The sequence below is a fragment of the Erythrolamprus reginae genome, chromosome 3 (assembly GCF_031021105.1).
Source record: "Erythrolamprus reginae isolate rEryReg1 chromosome 3, rEryReg1.hap1, whole genome shotgun sequence".
Lineage (NCBI taxonomy): Eukaryota > Metazoa > Chordata > Lepidosauria > Squamata > Dipsadidae > Erythrolamprus > Erythrolamprus reginae.
The window spans coordinates 219,425,187-219,444,343 of NC_091952.1; the positions used below are offsets into that span (position 1 = coordinate 219,425,187).

The 19,157-nt window shown below is 36.1% G+C and overlaps 1 long non-coding RNA gene across 1 annotated transcript in view; it reads left to right on the forward strand.

The window, feature by feature from the left end:
* LOC139165954 (uncharacterized) overlaps positions 1–19,157 on the forward strand; it is a 34,272-nt gene that overhangs the window by 11,742 nt on the left and 3,373 nt on the right. The window contains exons 4-5 of the long non-coding RNA XR_011558852.1: positions 3,766–3,943; positions 6,553–6,812. This is a non-coding gene — a long non-coding RNA (uncharacterized lncRNA). The remainder of the gene's footprint in view (positions 1–3,765; positions 3,944–6,552; positions 6,813–19,157) is intronic.

The following is a 19,157-nucleotide window of genomic DNA, read 5'->3' on the forward strand; positions in this document are numbered from 1 at the left end:
TGGATAGATTTGGAGGATTATTTTTAAAATATTTATTGTGATATTTATATATGGCTCACCACATTCAAATATAATGAAACAAATACTTAAAACAACAAAAATATCCATCAACCCTTGTTTAGCACCTGGAAAACAGCATCTAAACAACATTTACAGATTAAAAGATTCTATAACACCCATAGTTCCCTCTAAGCTGAGCAGTGAGCAATTGCTCACTTAAAAATCATCATCAACTCAGAGTTTTCCAAACCTGCCCAGAAGCCGAGAGGGAAAGAGTGAGAGGGAAGGAGAGAGAGAGGAAGAGTGGAAGAGAGATAAACAGATAGAAAAAAGAGAGGAAGGAAAAGAGAAAGAAAAAGAATGGGAGTAAGGAAGAGAGAAAGAAAATCAAAATCTAGTTTGAAACTAGCTCAACTATTTAAGTGGCATTTTGATATTGATAGAGTTGCCCTATTATGAGCTCACTGTTATAGACACACAGTACAGTATTTTATTTTGAAATTCTTTGAGGCAAAACAGGGTGGGTTTTTTGTTTGTTTGTTTGTTTGTTTGTTTATTATTTCTGTGCCGCCCAGTCCTGAAGGGACTGCCACTCAGACACTATACTTTTCCGCCCCCCCAAAAAAAAATTAGAGGGAACACTGATAACACCTCTTTCCCTCCATTTTTTGCTTTGGAGGCACAACCGAGTTATCCAGGCTGTTCCAAATAGATGGTGATGATGGAAACAGATGAAACAATCAATCACATACTCAGCTGCTGCAAAAAGATCGCACAGACTGACTACAAGCATAGACATGTTGCTGTGGCACAGATGATCCACTGGAGGTTGTGCCGGAACTACCATTTACCAGTGCCAAAGAACTGGTGGGATCATAAGCCCGAAAAAGTGGTCGAAAAATGAGCAAGCAAAACTACTGTGGGACTTCCGACTTCCGACTGACTGAATTCTGAAGCATAACACACTAGACATCCTGATTGTGGAGAAAAAGAAAGTATGGATCATCGACATCACAATCCCAGGGGACAGCAGAATTGAGGAGAAGCAGCTAGAGAAATTAGTGAAATACAAAGATCTAAAAATTGGGCTGCAACGACTCTGGCATAAGCCAGTGAAAGTGGTCCCAGTGGTACTTGGCACGCTGGGCGCAGTGCCAAAGGATCTCTGGACATTTGAAAACCATTGGAATTGACAAAATCTCCATCTGTCAATTGCAAAAGGCCGCTTTACTGGGATCGGCAAACATAATTCGCCACTACATCATGCAGTCCTAGGTGTTTGGGAAGCACCCGACTGGTGATGAAATACGAAATCCAGCATAGTGATCTCGTTTGCTGAATTGTATTGAAATAATAATAATAATAATAATAATAATAATAATAATAATAATAATAATAATAATAATAAAAAATCACCACCAATGCCCTTTATGCCCTAGCAAGGAGAACTTTCAGGAGTTGCAGTGTTCATTTAAAAATCTGCTTCCAAAGAAGGAAGTTACTGGATACATAGTGTTTCTATTCAATAAATCCAATTTACTGCAGACATAGGAAACTTCTAACTTTCTTGAATGAGAACTCTATTCGGCGTTTGGTCAGTTTGCCAAGTGTTGTAAAAAAGTAGGACAGAATCTGAATTGTATTTAATTTAAATGTAATAATAATTAAGTGTGATTATTTTTCAGTCATTTATTTTACTAATTTTTCTTTGTATCACATTACAAATTAGCAGCAGCTGTTGAAATTCTCTAAGTTAGGTATTAAAAACTAGGACCTTGTATTCTTCAACTCTGATTTAAATTGCAAATATAAGTTCAGGGCTCACTGTATTAACATATGCCAACTTCCTGTTTCTGTTTCACATAGGAATCCTGCAGCTAATTCCATCCCTTCCCTATAGCATTCCAATTTTATTTGCTTTTCAGGCCTTCGTTGAAACATATCACCCAACCATTACTATCAGCTTTCATTCATCAAGAAGCCTCACTAATTTTATGGCTCTACTCAAATAATATACTCAAGAATTACAGACGGGGAAAGACTTGTCTCTACCAGCTTTCTAAAATAATCAATGATTTGTCTAAGATTGCATTCATGGCTGAAAACAGAAATGTTTCAAGTTCTCTTAAATTTAAGATAGTCACTTGTAGAGTGCAGACTATTTTTGTTTGCTTGTTTGCTTGTTTGTGTTTGTTTGTTTGATTTCTATGCTACCCAATCCCGAAGGACTCAGGGCAGCTTACAATAATAATATGAATACAAATAAATACAGAAACAATACAAAGTTGAATATAATATCTAAAACTATAAAACCCACAATAAAAGAACACATTAATTAAAACAGTCATGATCACATACATACCCTTCCTACAATTTTGCCATGTCAGTTGTTAGTTTGTGGTCCCCAAGGCCTGCCGACAAAGCCTGCTCTTTGAGATTCGAGGCCAGTAGGGTGGAAGCAGTATGGACATCAGGGGGTAGTTGGTTTCATAGAGCCGTTACGGCTACAGAGAAGGCCCTCCCCTGAGATCCCACCAACCTGCATTACTTAGTCAACAGGACCTGGAGTAGGCCAACTCTGTGTGCTCTTATTAGTCTCTGGGAGGTATGTGGCAAGAGGTGGTCCCGTAAATAGTCTGGCCCTGAGCCATGTAGGGTTTTATAGGTAATAACCAACACCTTGAATTGTGCCCAGAGACTAAGAGGAAGGCAGTGCAGCTCACAGAGCATAGGTGGTATATGGGTAAACTGAGGTATACCCATGACAGCTCTTGTGGCTGCATTCTGAACTATTTGCAGTCTCCGAACACTCTTCAAGGGTAACCCAATGAAGAATGTGTTGCAATAATCAAGACAGGAGGTGATGGGAGCCGGAGTGACTGCATAGAGCCTCCTGGTCCAGATAGGGCCACAACTGGTAAACCAGGCAAACCTGGGCAAAGGTCCCCCTGGCCACAGCTGAGAGATGGTGGTCAATGCTCAGTTGTGGATCCAGGAGGACAACCAAGTTGCGGACCCTATCTGAGTGAGTCAGTGTCCCTCACTCCCCAGAGCAATGGACAGGCAGATCGAAGAGTCCTTGGGAGGACATGCCCACAGCAACTTGGTCTTGTCTGGGTTGAGCTTGAGCCTGTTGGCCTCCATCCAGATCCTTACAGCTTCTTTTTGATACTAGGAGGAAAGGATTTATTTAAAAAAACAAATTCCATCAGTCAAGCTTATAAATTCCCCTTCTTTCCAGAAAATTCTGGATTTTTTATAAGTGTAGCAAATAATTACATAGATGATATATACAATTTATACCACAGGTGTCAAACTCATGGCCCGTGGGCTGGATGTGTCATGTGCAGGCCATGCCCAACCCACTTTAGCAAAGAGAAAAAAGTCACAATATGTCATATGCGAGTTTGATACCCCTGATTTATACTATGGGAACGGATATTCCAAGCCAGTCCTTAATAAGATATTTAAACAATTTTCCTTATGGCTTGTGTCATACTCCCAGCATCTTTGTCTCTAATGATAGAATTCTGTGGCATCTTCTAATTGTTTATTTGGATGTTGCTTTCAGCCTGCCTTCAATAATGCATTCCTTTGATTATTATTTCCCGATTTTTTAAAATCACAGAATACTGGTGGCAAAAAGCTTATACTCTTGGAAATTTTAGAAAGTATTAATATTATTTTTAAATATATAGAGTTAACAATTTTGGAACTTCATTAGACTTTGTTACATGAATCTTTTTCTTGCTCTTCTATCTGTAGACTGGAATTGGTATGAAAACACAAGACCACCTTCATATTGTGTATATTTGATTTCTGTGAGAATTGCAACTCTTCTCCATGCTATGGAATCTGAAGACAAAAAACATACTTCATCAGTGTGAGAAGTTTAATGGAGTTTAATGGTGGGAATGAGATGGAGCTTTTCATCTTACTCAAGGTGGCGAAGGAATACAACAACATTACTGCAGATAATTATTAATGGCTTTAAACTGTTGTTTAAAGCCATTATTGTTGTTTTATCATTAGTTTTACCAGCTAATTCTTTTATTGTAGAATGGATGATTTCTTTTTGTCCCTTTATGTTTCACTGCAGCATTTCTCATTGTTACCTTGTTCTTTGTTTAGGGACATGGATAGTTAATTTGTTCTAATTTCTGTTTTATTTTCAATATTTGGTTGCTTTTAAGCTGCAAAGTTTTCTATTGATTTTAAGGCGTATGTACAATGAATATTGGAACAATAACTTTAGAAATGTGACTATGGTTTCTCACTAAACCAAGAAACAAATCCTCAAGGATACAAAAGCTAAAGAGAATATTAAACATATATATTAAAACAACTCACAATAACTGTAAATATTTAAAGCTTTCAAAATACACGAACAAGACTCAGAATGGAAGTGTGAAATTAACATCTGAAAACTATGCACAGAAGCCAAGCTCCTTCCTTTAAAAGATTGGTTATGAAACCGTGCAAGTTGCTTGTTCTGAATCACCCGCCATAAATTACTATTATAGATGACTAGTTTATTGATTAGGCCCCCAGTTATTGTTACACATTAAAATGTGTGGCAGGGGAAAGATCACGTCGCAGCTCTATTAGTATAGATGACCAAGCACCATATGTAGAAAAAAACCCTACAACTTGGTAAATTGGCTATTTGCATTTGATTCCGATGTCCAGTCACTCGAATTGATTGTTCTTCAGTTTTGAGCTGCCTCATGTTTATTCTTGGACTAAAGATGCTGATCATGTATTCAGTGATATAATTATATTTATATTTTCCTTAATGGTGGTTCTTTTAATATTCATTTTTCATAGAAGTGTTAAGTACTAGTCCATAATTAATTCTGGAGGCAGTTGATTTGGCCCTACTAAAACATTTCCCCGTCTTGTTTGCAGTGTGCAGTTTGTAGAGGTGTTTTGGAACTGCAGTGCCTAGAAAAGTGTGGCATTATTATTATTATTATTATTATTATTATTATTATTATTATTTAGATTTGTATGCCACTTCTCTACGAAGACTAACCCATAATAACTAGTCAGCATAGTATGAACACAGGTGGACCTTATTTAACAACTGCTATTTACTGTAGCTACTGTTATCAAAGTCATGTTGGTCCTGAAAAGTAACTTTACAACCCAACCCCACATTTATGACTATTGTGGTCAAGTTTGACACCCATGTTATAGAGTTTCTGGTTCCAATTGCAAGCAGTAAATGACACCTACCTGTAATATTGGGTCTGGGAATCAATTGGAATTCAGAACGATCAAGAATCTTGATGGATTCCTAGTTGCCATTTTCCATAAAGTTTCCAATCTAACATTGTCCAGGATCCTGTGGGAAATTAGAGATTCCCTTATGGAATTGTCCTTTGTTATCCCAAGATTGAGAGCTGTGATAGCCATTAGAGTGAAATTCATTAGACAGCATTTTGATATATCAAGAGCTATTTTCACACTCTGGCCATGCATAGCAAATCAATCCTTGATGAGCTCTTTGTCAGATGAGATCTTGGAGATACAGATGAGATTTAGAAGACAGTCTTGCATTTCAAAATATTTGGTGAAGAGCATTCCTTTAAAAAAGAGTAAAGAGTAACAGAGAAAATTGAAGACTATATTATATTAATATTATATTATAATTATATTTATTTGTAAAAGGGGAAGATAATTTAAGCTTTTCCTTTTCTTTTAGTATCCAGGCAGGGTGGATCCTACATGTTAAATATTACATTTAATTTATCACTTTTCCTCTTTTTTGTACACTTTTTTTTTTAAAAAAAAATTGTTGTTAGGGAGTGTATGCTTTTATTTTGTTTAATTTTGTTTTACTGTTTATATTTATTTTCTGTAATAAAACAATATATAATACAGTAATACCTTGTCTTACAAACTTAATTGGTTCTGGGACGAGGTTCTGAAGGTGAAAACTTTGTAAGACGAAACAATGTTTCCCATAGCAATCAATGGAAAAGCAATTAATGCGTGCAAGCCCAAAATTCACCCCTTTTGCCAGCCAAAGTGCCCATTTTTGTGCTGCTGGGATTCCCCTGAGGCTCCCCTCCATGGGAAACCCCGCCTCTGGACTTCTGTGTTTTTGCAATGCTGCAGGGGAATCCCAGCATCGCAAAAACACTGAAGTCCTCGAAACCCCACCTCTGGACCTGTGTTTTTGCGATGCTGGGATTCCTGAGGCTCCCCTCACTGGGAAACCCCCCACCTCCGGACTTCTGTTGCAGCATCACAAAAACACGGAACACGGAAGTCCCAAGGTGGGGTTTCCCATGGAGGAGAGCCTCAGGAGAATCCCAGCAGCGCAAAAACAGGTGCTTCGTTGGCAACGGGAGTCCAGAGGCAGGACATCCCAGCTGCGGCGGTGGGTTTGTAAGATGAAAATAGTTTGTAAGAGGAGGCAAAAAAATCTTAAACCCCGGGTTTGTATCTCGAAAAGTTTGTATGACGAGGCGTTTGTAAGACGAAGTATCACTGTATTTTAAAATAGAGTAAAGTCAACATTAATTACAACTATTGTTATTTCAGAATTGTTCTTTGAATATACCGGTGTCCACTGTGCTCATATAGTTGGGCTGCTGAGTCAGAAGGCCATTAAGAGATCAACAGCTTGATAGTTCAAAACACGGGAGTACAAGCCATGTGATGGAATGAGCTGTCAATTTTTACCAGTTCCTGCAAATCTAGCAGTTCCAAAGCAAGTAGATAAATAGGAACCACTTCAATGGGAAAATACGCCCTTGGGTATATCCTGCACAATGATGATGTCACTGGGTAATCATTTCAAGGTAATCCTTTCTCTTACCTCCTTGGTAGGTGCTTCCGACATGAATGTAGTTGAATATATGTAATATTAATAACATAGTGCATATTATCCAGAACTAACTATGTAGTCCAATAAATTACAGTATATTATAAGTAAGATACATTATATTCTATGTAAGTCCCCTACAATCTTTTGGTTGCATCAGGATAGAAGCATGTTTAATAAATAAAGTAAGTGACACACACCCTGTTTTTTTTCTTATTCATCTTGTCTAAGTTATCATTGTTACTTTGCTCAGTGCTGATTTCAAGTCATTCTTGATGCACAAAATGATACATGCTTTTAAAAAGCAATATATAATCTTTGGTCTCTTGTTTTTCTGTTCATAAATGGTAATAAGAACAAAAGTAAATTCAGTCAAATCCTGGGAAATTTACAATATATTCATTAATAGTTCAAATGATGTTTCATAAATGCTACTTCTATTTTGCATTTTAATAGAGTATGACTTTTTTCATATTATGAAAGCTTTGTAAAACTATGCGATGGGCATTTTCCTGTAAGAGAAGCTAGACTTTTGTTTAATATATTTTTTATTTCAACAAGACTATACTGGAAAATATATTCCTCACATTACTTTGTGTGTTCATAATAAACCACTTTCTAAGCTAACTTAAGACCCAGTGTTGTGCTTAAGGTGTACTTTCTTACTGTTTCATACGTTTCACTAAGCAGAGAAAGCAGGGCTAATTCAGCTTTTGTGGACAATGTAACACTCAAAATAGATAGTGTCAATGTATAAGTCTGTTTACAAATCTCTAGGTCAAGGAGGTATTAAAGTTTTATCAAAAAGCAAAAGGGATACCTTTTCTAAAGCAAGCTCATTTCAGACACTTCTGAACAATTCTTAACAAGTAAAAGCCAAGGGGTTCACATGGGAAATCTTTATGGTCAGATAAATACACATATGTTTGCAGCTCCGAAGGAGATACCATACTCTCCAGGTATATGACTAGCGACTAAATTGGTTGAAGGATTTCTATTAAAAGATAGTTTGCAATTCCTTATACTATGCACTAAAATTTGAAAACTATAGCAAACTTCTTTCCAAAATAAGGCAGCCTATTTTCTGCATTCTGCTTTTTCCACTGATATAACTACATTAGTCAAAAACCAATACTGTGTACAAAAAGATGAAATATTAAAACTGCATACATATTGTGGTGGCGCAGTAGTTAGAATTCAGTACTGCAGGCTACTTCTGCTGACTACCGGCTGCCTGCCATTTGACAGTTCAAATCTCACCAGGTTCAAGGTTGACTTGGCTTTCCATCCTTCTAAGGTAGGTAAAAAAAACCCCCAAATTGTTGGGGGCAATATGCTGACTTTAAACTGCTTAGCGGGCTGTAAAGCATCACAAAGCAGTATATAAGTCTAAGTGCTATTGCTATTCATTCTAATACGTTTACACATCACAATAAACCATAGTTTGATCAAGTCAAAAAGAAGCTACGTTCTGCAGATAATAGTCTGTTACTAAAGTCTGGTTACAACGTTTAAATTTAAATCATTCTTGAGAGAACAATTGAACAGTTACTTTATTTTTCTAAATCTGCTATGAAATAAGAGTACCCGAGTAAGTTCAGGTGGTACTGCAGATTTTATGTCAAACTAGAATCATGATAAAACAGAATTACAAAATGGAACTACAGCATTATTTGACTTACAACCGTAATTGAACCTAGAATTTTGGTTGTGTCGTTGCATTATAAGAGGAGTCACCAAATGATCGGACTTGATTTTACAATTATTTTTATGACAGTCTCTAAGTGAACCAGGTGGCTGTAAATCTGACTCCAGCTTACTGAATGGGACACCCCCCCCCCCCCGGGCAGAAAATAGCAAAAAGCATCACAAATGAAATCATGTGACTGACTGTTGGACAATAAAATCTGTCATAAATGCAAGCTGGTTCCCAAGGGTCTTGAAATGCAATCACATGACTGCAAAGATAGTATGGTAGTCATAATTTTGTGGACATATTTATTTATTTATTTATTAGATTTGTATGCCGTCCCTTTCCGTAAACTGTTATTGTAAGTAACCTTTTTGTCATAATTTCAAATGGTTAACAGTCATAAATTAAGTACTGCCTCTATGTCCTGCTTGGTATAAAGAAATAGGAGTAGAACAAACACTATTCTATTGCATATTTTGGGATTCCTTGCAAATGACCTTTATCTTCAATTTTCTAATCTTGATAGACACTTCCCTAGCAGCAAGATGGACGGAGGCACTCTGAAAAGTGCCAAGCTACCTTTCCACAATAGCAACAGCAGTAGAAATTGCACTTATATTTAGATACCTTTACAGCACACTCTGGGCAGCTTACAATGTCAGCATGTTGCCCTAACAATCTGGGTCCTTCTTTACTGACCTTGGAAAGATGGAAGGCTGAATCAATCTTGAGTCCCATCAGTACTGAACTCTAAACTGTTGGCAGAGTTCGCCCACAGTGGAACATTCTAGCCACTGTGCCACCAGGGCTCTAGAGCTAAACAATTTAATTAGCTGGATCACTTCTCTAAAGTTTCAGAGCAATGATACGCTAGGACATTGGGGAAAATTAAAACACTTGTTAAACACAGCTATTGGGATTGTTAAACTAGAACCAAAGGGTAAACCCAAGGCAAAAATTATAGTAGGCATAATAATAGTATGCTTTTAGGGATCCAGGAATCTGGCACATATGCCAGAACTTGCTGATACTTATTATGTAGAGTCATATTTAGTCTGCTGCTTTTCTTCTGCAATTAATTCTGAAATTTCTGCTTTAAAAACTTGTTTTATGTAAAAAAAAACGTATACATATGAAATATAAAAACTGTACATGTGAAATTGCATTCGTTAAGGAGAAGATAGTGGCATGTCTTTCTGCAGGAGGAGATGAGGGCAAAATGTTTACAACAGTGACATAAGAAAATCTTTAATGAGAGGTTTACTTTAAGAATCTCATTAACAGAGTATGCTAAAGGAATGCATCAATAAATGCTGAAGAAGAAAAAGCTAAAAAGAAATAGATAGTCTTGGGATATTTTTAGTAATGCAAAACAAACAACATTCATATTTCTCACACTATATAAACCAATTAATTAAAGTGCTCTTTCCAGCTTTCTAGATTTTTTTAAAATGAGTAGTGTTAGTATTGAGATTAATAAAAATGAAATAGAAATTGTTAGTTTCAAAATTTTCTACAAAAGTTAGAAATGAAAAATATATAGAAGAGGAAGTTTTGAAGTTATTTATTTAGGAAATTTATATTGAAATCTATATGGGAATTTGTTATAGACAACAACTTATAATTAAATACACGGTAGTTTTTTGATAGCACCCAGAAGTTTAAAGTAATTCTGTTGTTATTCATAAAAATAAAAATGTCTAACGTTACAATGCGATTATACTTTTCATATTTAAAAAGGTTTGTGTAATTTTGAGTACTTGCAATCAATACTATCTTATCAGCTGAAAAAAGATGTGTATTGGAAAATGTTTCCATTTTGCTTTTTATGTTTTGGATTTATCTTTATATTCATATCATTTTTTTGAGAAAAAGTGACATTTATATTGAGTTAATGTGTTCTGAGCTCTTTTAAGCTTTGTATTTTTAACATTTGATAGTAGAAATACATCTGTTTTGACTTGCATGTGAATAAAATAGACCAGGACAGTGAAAGGCAGCCACATATATCAAGGACTCTTGTGGCTCTGAGATTTTAGACATCTGTTTTCCTTGTGTGAAACAGGTTGAACAAGCCTACACAAGTCTCATCAAGCTGGAAAAGATGATTGAAGTTGCCTTGATAAGCATTTTTATACCATCTCAAACCCTAGGCGCAAGGAATGGTAGATAGTGTTACTTTATGAAACACTTTCATGTTGTATTCTGCTACAGGAGAGGCAATTTTGTAAAGGTTTACTCAACCTTTGGATTGAGAGCCATTCCTTTAGATCTGTTCTGGTGTGAAAAATCTTTCCTGTAATGGCAGTTTTGGTGAAAACAAATTTACTGTCCTAAAAATGAAACAAATTATGTAAAATGGCATTATTGATAGAGAAAGAAAATTAGATCCTTTAGAGCCTGAATGGCATAACCTACAGTATTGCAATAATGATGATAGGCACGATTAGCAATTTAAATTTACAACGGAGGATAGCCTCAATCACATACGATGCTGCAAGCATAGTCTCATTTGATGACTAGTAAAAGGGAAGTTGTTCTGCTCTGGGCAAAGTGCCACATTAATGCTTGTTAGTTCCTCATTATCTCCCTGCTGCTATGAGACATTCTCTAGTTACTCATAACTCCTAATGAAGTGCTGAAATATTTGCAATGGAGAAATTGTGAAATTGCTGAGCTTCTGAGCATTGGCACAATCTGTGACTCCTCAGAAAGCTAAAAGGGAATGTAGTGCCAAGATTTAGGTTTCCTTATGGAGGACTTACATATATAGCTATGTTAATTTATGTTAATTTTATGCATTTTTTTGCTCCAAAATTTAATTTGCAAGAATACACTCTGGAAAAGAGATAGGGGAACCTGGTACATTCTCAGTGTTTAAGTTTCATGCATGTAGCATATATGAATTATGGGAATTAGCCCAAAACGTCTACAACAGTAGGTAGTCTGTTTGGCCTAGAAGTGCATTTATAAATGGAATAATTATTTTTGGATAATTCAGGGAAAATAAGGTATGTATGCTTCCATTCCCTACATTTTTTTGGATTTTGTGATTTGGGATTTGGACTCATTTCATTAACAGATTAGATTAATGATTAACTTATCCTTTCCACTATTTTGTTACTATAAGAATAGGGATTCTATATAATTAAAAAAAAAAGTTCATTACTGAAGTTGGGGTATAATCCTATGTTTTAGTTAGGATTTGGGAGAAGTAGGGTGAAGATAGCTTCCGATTGGCTCATTCCCGTTTTCTCATTAAGGCAGTGAAAAGCAGAAGAGCAGAATTTAATAAGGAAAAGATGAACGTAGATATCCATAGCAAATAATCTCAGTGCTAAAGCACTCACCGTACAAATGAAGACAGAATGGAGGTGGAAGATAATAGAAAATGTTAGACAAACCCCACCATGGTTTTGTAAGCAGCAAGGTCACAGCATAGGAGAAGGAATATTCAATGGAGGCGCCTGTTTTTTTGTTTCTTTGTTTCTTTGTACATGCCACTAAGAATCAGCACTAAGAACAAGACTTGCATATTTCAGTATAAATGCCCAATCTGCCAAAGATAATGCACTTTGAAAAATAATGGACAGAAAGGATGCATAGTATTGCTGGACTCCCTTTTTTTTTAACGTATCCTTTTAAGGTCATAACAAAGATATATGGAAAACTTCACACAGAAACAAAAATTTTCCATCCTTTATTTTCTGTAAGAATTATTTTAATGCATGGTCCAGGAATCAGTGACTTAATCATTAGATTTATATGTCCTCTCTGTAAAGTGTTAAGAGGTCAGTGAAATCAGAAAACAATGCCTTTGGCCATCCATTATGAGTAAGAGACTTGGCCTACTTTGTTGAAAGCGATTATTGAGCTAACTAAGAGGGATTTCTTTAAAAACTAGGTTCTTACTTTATTTCTCTCATGGTCTATGAAAGAAAATCTCACAAGAAATTGAAGCTTCTTAGCGATTTGCTGAAACAGCAAGTGATCTGACTGTTCTTGCACTATTTTACCAACTTTTTTGAAGAAAATCTCCCCCCCCCCATTCAAACAATGAACAAAATCTTGACTCGTTTTGCTATTGTTTCAGTTTAATAGATGGCAATTATTATTTTTCCATCAGAAGGAATTAATAATTATGTTGGCCAGGAGCTTATTTTATAATACATATCAATGTATGAATTAAATGCTTGTAAAAAGAAAATTAAGCAATTGGGTTACAAGGGACAAATCTTGATGCTGCATTTCCTTAGTTGCATCCTGAAAAGAGTTGCATGTATAGCAGACCTGGGCAAGATGCAGCCGGAGGGCCGGATGCGGCCCACCCGCTGTCTGTGACCGGACCGCGGAGGTCGGTCCAACTTTTCCAGATAAGCACCGGGTGTTTAAGATATAATATATCTTGAATATATAATAATTCAGCCTTCCATCCTTCCGAGGTGGGTAAAATGAGGACCCGGATTGTGGGGGCAATATGCTGGCTCCGTTAAAAAGTGCTATTGCTAACATGTTGTAAGCCGCCCTGAGTCTAAGGAGAAGGGCGGCATAAAAATCGAATAAATAAATACATAAATAAATATAATATATAATATATAATATATAATATATAATATATAATGTATAATGTATAATGTATAATGTATAATGTATAATGTATAATGTATAATGTATAATGTATAATGTATAATGTATAATGTATAATGTATAATGTATAATGTATAATGTATAATGTATAATATATAATATATAATATATAATATATAATATAATTATAATTTATAATTTATAATTATAATATAATTAACTCAGTTCTACCCAATAATATACAGTATTGGATAGAACTGAGTTAATTATATGTCCGGCCCTCTAAAACCATCCCAATTTCTCATGCGGCCGTATGGCGAAATTAATTGCCCATCCCTGCTGTATAGTCTACTATGTCTGTTATGTATGTATGTGTGTGTGTGTGTGTGTGTGTATGTGTATGTGTGTGTGTGTGTGAGAGAGAGAGTGTGTGCGCGTGTGTGTGTGTGTGTGTGTGTGTGTGTGTGTGTGAGAGAGAGGGAGAGTTCAACCATCTACTTCATGTTTTAAATTTCAAATCAAATACAAAGTAAAAGCTGTGTCATATTATTTTTTTTGTATGTGGCCCAGAGTCACTTCTGTGAGGTGGGCAGCCATATAAATTATCTAAAAGAATAAGTTAAACAAATAAATATTTTGCAAACGTTCCTGTTTATTTATTATTTATTAAATATGTTTTTCTTGTATACTTAGCAATTGCATTCGTATTCTATAAATATGTGGTTCTTTGACTAAGAAACCAGGCAATTGCCAGACAATCATGTAAATTTGCTATAGGAAGCTTATTGTCAGTTTAGGACAGTGGTGCCCAATGGGGGGCAACTTGATTCTTAATGGAACCTGTTTTAAACCAAATTAATGGCCTGTTAGGCTTCCTCCACGTGAGTAAGAGTTCACTTTTTGAATTATATGTCACAGGGGTAAGCATAGGGATTTTAGAGATATTTAGGCAAAAAAAAGAAGGGAACCACTGATCTAGGCACAAGTAGGTAAGGTATAAAAATGAAACAGAAAAAAGTGAGGAAGAACAGGAATAGTGTAATTTTGCTGCAAAAAAATCCTATTTTAAATCCATATAATATATAGAATGGAGTGGAGTGAAGTGGAGTGGAGTAGAGTAGAATAGAATAGAATAGAATAGAATAGAATTTTATTGGCCAAGTGTTATTGGACACACAAGGAATTTGTCTTGGTGCAATGCTCTCAGTGTACATAAAAGAAAAGATAAGTTCCTCAACAAACATAATGATAGTCCGGGCACAAATAACTCTTAATGATAATCCAGGTACAAATAACCAATCAAATCATATTCGGAATCAGTCCATATAAATTATAAGGATACAAACAACAAAGTTACAGTCATACAGTCATTTGTGGGAGGAGATGGGTGATGGGAATGATGAGAAGATTAATAGTAGTGCAGACTTAGTAAAAAGTCTGACAGTGTTGAGGAAATTATTTGTTTAGCATAGTGATGGCATTCGGGGAAAAACTCTTCTTGTGTCTAGTTGTTCTGGTGTGCAGTGCTCTATAGCGTTATTTTGAGGATAAGAGTTGAAGCAGTTGGGGCCAGGATGTGAGGTGTCTGTAAATATTTTCACGGCCTTCTTTGACTCGTGCAGTATACAGGTCCTCAATGAAAAGCAGGTGGATAGCAATTGTTTTTTCTGCAGTTCTGATTATCCTCTGAAGTCTGTGTCGGTCTTGTTGGGTTGAAGAACCAAACCAGACAGTTAGAGACAGTTATTGAGTCTGCAGATGACAGACTCGATAATGCCTCTGTAGAACTGAATCATTCATTTTGATGAATCTTGAGCAATTCAGCTTACTTTCACTTGGCCAGATGTTGGTGTATTAGTTATTCTGGTTGTTCTAACAGTAATTACCGTAATGGAACAACCACATTTGGGAAGAGGAATTTTGGAGATATTTTTTCCTTAATTTTTTTCCCTTTGATCTTTTTCTTACTTTCCAAACCTTGGACCTGCGTACATTTTCGTGCTTGTGGGTAATTCTTCTGCTTTTTTGGCAGCAGAAGAACTGGCACGATGGGACTAGCAGTGGTTTTTATTTTAAGGCTTTTGTAATTTAAAAATTCTTTTCAGAGGTTTGAGAATATGTATAAACAAATGACTTTAGAAGACCATTTATTTAGTGCTCTCTCTCTCTCAAACAGACAGACAAACAAACACACACACACACCATAACCCTAACCCTAACCCTAACCACAACCCTTGTCCTTATGGATGGCATATGTTTTCCTCTCTCTCATGTTGTCTATTAGAGATCTGGGAGTTTGAGGGTTCTCCACTTTAACTTAGCTGTCCCTAGGACTGCACTCTTGGATGGAGAGCTCTGATGTTCCTTGGATCTGTTGAAGTCACTCTCTCATCTTAGGAATTAGAGGAGACCAGTGATGGGCTTCTACGGGTACGTTCAGGTACGCAGAACCGTTAGAAAAATGTTGGTCAGGTATGTAGAACTGGTTGAAAAGTTTTGAATTTTTTCTTTTTTCCCCCCTTCTGGGCTCTGGGTATGTTTTCCTATTGCAGCAAATGAGGTCAAACGTGTATAATTTTAGAAGAGCTGTGCGTGCATATGTGTGTGTGTGTGTACATATACATACATATGTGTATGTGTGTGTGTATACACATACAGTTTATATAGTAGATAATGCATATTTCTGTGTGCCTGTGTGTAATATGTATGCACACATATGGCATATATACATAGAATTAATTAGTATATTTTGGATGTTCAGTAATAGTAGATAGGGAAATTGTATCTCTTTAAGGCAAGGAGAGGCCAGGCACCCTAACCCTAACCCAAACCCTTGACATAAATGATGTCAAGTTGGCCATCTTTAAGCCAGTCACATGACCTTTAAGCCACTCCCCCAGTCACATGATCATCAAGCCACTCCCACCTGGTCACATTGCTGCCAAGCCACAGCCACAAAACAAGCCACGCCCGCAGTGTGGTAGTAAAAAAATTTGCAGCCCTTCACTGGAGGAGACCCAAGAGTGTGTACATTTCTGTGTATGCATGTACATATAGAAGCATATATGCATGCATGCTCTGAATCTCAAATGTATAGCATAGGTCACATGTACTTTGTAGGCATTGTAGATACTGTCGAACAAGGCCAAGCTCTGAAGACTATGTAAACATATAGTCTGAATCAGGGGTAGGCAAAGTTGGCTCTTCTATGACTTGTGGATTTCAACTCCCAGAATTCCTATGCTAGCTCAGGAATTCTGGGAGTTGAAGTCCACATGTCATACAAGAACTAAATTTGCCTACCCTGGTGCTCAGAAATACTCCCTGGTGATGGCCTTGGCCCTATCTCAACAACTTACCCTGGTCAGCATTTCTATTCTTTGGAAAGCCACTTTACTTTTGTGATCACTTCCATCACAGGTTCTGCTCCTGAGGTCACACTAGAATCTGAAGCAGGGATCTAACAAAGACATGAGGCTGGACCTGGAAACTAGAAATGCAAAAGGTCAGGAAGGAGGAAGCACCTTAAGAGAAGAAAGGCAAGCTTAATTAACTTGCCAGAAAGGTTTTTAAACAAACACAAACAAGGGAAAAGAATACAAACAATGTTGGAAGGAGAAATCAGAAGGAAGAGGAGGAAAAGAAGAAGAAGGAGAAGAAGGAAGAAGAAAGAAAAAAAGACAGAAAGAAGGTAGAAGGAAAGAAAGAAAGAAAGAAGGAAGGACGGAAGGAAGGAAAGAGAGAGAGAGAGAGAAAGAAAGAAAGAAAGAGAGAGAGAGAGAGAATTGGGCAGCATTGTGTGAAACAATTGGAAGGAGGAAAAAAGGTGTTTTTGGCCCGTATTGAAGTCAAATTCAACAGTGTTCTGTTTAATGAAAAATGCTGCTAAGTGGCCAAAATGAAATTGCTATTTCACAGATGTTTCACTGTATATTTTCATTTAATGGATTTATATTCCAAGACATACCATTTCAATCCAATAGAGATTTTTGACTGCAGTGTTGTGGCTATTGAGCTATTGAGCAGCACTTCTGACTAAATGAATTAGAGCCATTTCCAAAAGTGTCAGAAGGGCTGCAAGAGATACCCTGATTTACATATGGCTAAGCATAACAAGTGGTGCCCAAGGAATTTCAAGGGGTCAAAACTCTCTTAACTAAAAAGCCTTCTCATTTTCCTTGGTCTTCTGTTTCCCCCCCCTGCTCATTGCTTTAAAGAACCTGAAGATTGGGCTGCCTTTTGTTGTTGTGTGTTCCCCTCCCCACCAATCTCTGCTTTTAATATGTGTATTTAAACCTCTGGATTACAGGCAGTGCCACAGGGTTTAAATCCAGGGTTTAACAGCTTTCTTTTTAAATTGGATAATTTTAATGAGTATTAAAGAGAGGGTAGATCTCGGAATAAAATGATCAGGATGTAAAATTAGTATGCTTATGCAAATGGCCAAGCCATGGCTTCATAATTTGCACTGGCATTAGGCTTGGCAGTGTTTACACTTGTTAATGAGTTCTTTTATGAATGATAATTGATCCAACTCATTATCATATGAAACCCTTGATCATATGCCATTAGTTTGGAAGGTAATGAATGGTCTATTTGATTTTTGGTGTAATGAACTAATTAGACTAATTAAAATCAATATGTGTGCCAATATTAGATTTCGCATCCAAACACCAGTGATGTCTGTGCAAGTTAAAAATCAGCAACTCGGTAAAAAAAGGGTCTACTGTTGATTTATGGCCACTTGATGAATGTGAGGTAGAATAAATTGTTTGCAGTAGAGGAGACATTAGAGAGGAACAAGATAGTAAGTGCTTTGTAAGGTCAACAGTAAGGTCATACTTACATATGTAGTTGTGTGGTGCTTTGAACCTTTCTTAATAGATCAGGCTCTTTGGAAGATTTATTTAGATTAAGCCTAAAATTATTATATTTCAAAGTGTACATGCAAATTATTCTGAAAATATCAAATATTTAGCATTTAAAATATGTGACTTTATATCATTTTACAAATTTCCAGCATCTTTTTGTTGCAAATATAACTTGTATAGATACGTACTTTGTCAAATATGCTCATCTATGAAGATGCCAGACTAATCATCTTGGCAATGTGATAGTAATGCCCATCTCATTGAATTGGAATGGGGCCAAGGAGCAAGTGCTTGTTTATATCTCTACGGCTTTCATTCTTTCGCAGATGGCCATAAATGGATGCCAAGTGAATTCTGTTTTAAGACAGTAGTCACTGTAAGGTTTCAACCTTGTTTCTTTGCTTGATTTTAGAACAGAAAGTACAAACCTCAGATTTTGAGGAAATTTAACTCTCCTGAATGAAGTCTGAACCAAAGACCTTTGCTCAATTCAATTACTCTTCAGTTATTCAAAGTTTAGGTGGCTCACCCTAATAAGAAGGGGATTATGATAAATTAAAACCAATGGAATCTTCAAATTTTGTGGATTTTTTATTTCATTTATTTATTTTATTTGTCAAGTACGTATTTTTAATATAAATAGATATAACATTGTTTATATAAATAAGATCGGAACAATTGGACTGGTGCACTTATTTTGTCCCGTCTTAAAAATGTTTTGTATTTGTATAGTCTGTCTTCAGCTTCATTATAATTTTACTGCATGCTTTGTAACCTTTCTTATTTATTCTTGTTTTCAAACTGCTTATTCATCATTTCAGAAATTACTGCAGCAGCTTTCTTGAATTGTTTAACACTTATTTTCCCCATGTTGCTGGAGAAGGAATTGGAGTTGAATTAGAGCTTTCAGTTACTTTGAGAATTTTCACAACAAGTGACTGTTCTAGTTGTACCTTTTATCCAACCTTTAAAAAGTTTTTCCCCCCATAAATAGTTGTTCTCATTATCTATAAATGTGTTACTCTTTGCTACTGAGTCAAACTTTGGTTACTGCATTCAAGTAAAATCATTGGTTTTGAGTGAGTGCACAATTAACTACTTAGTCATGATAATTAATAAGTTACAATTATGAACATGCACATATATTATATTTACAAGGAGTAATTAATTG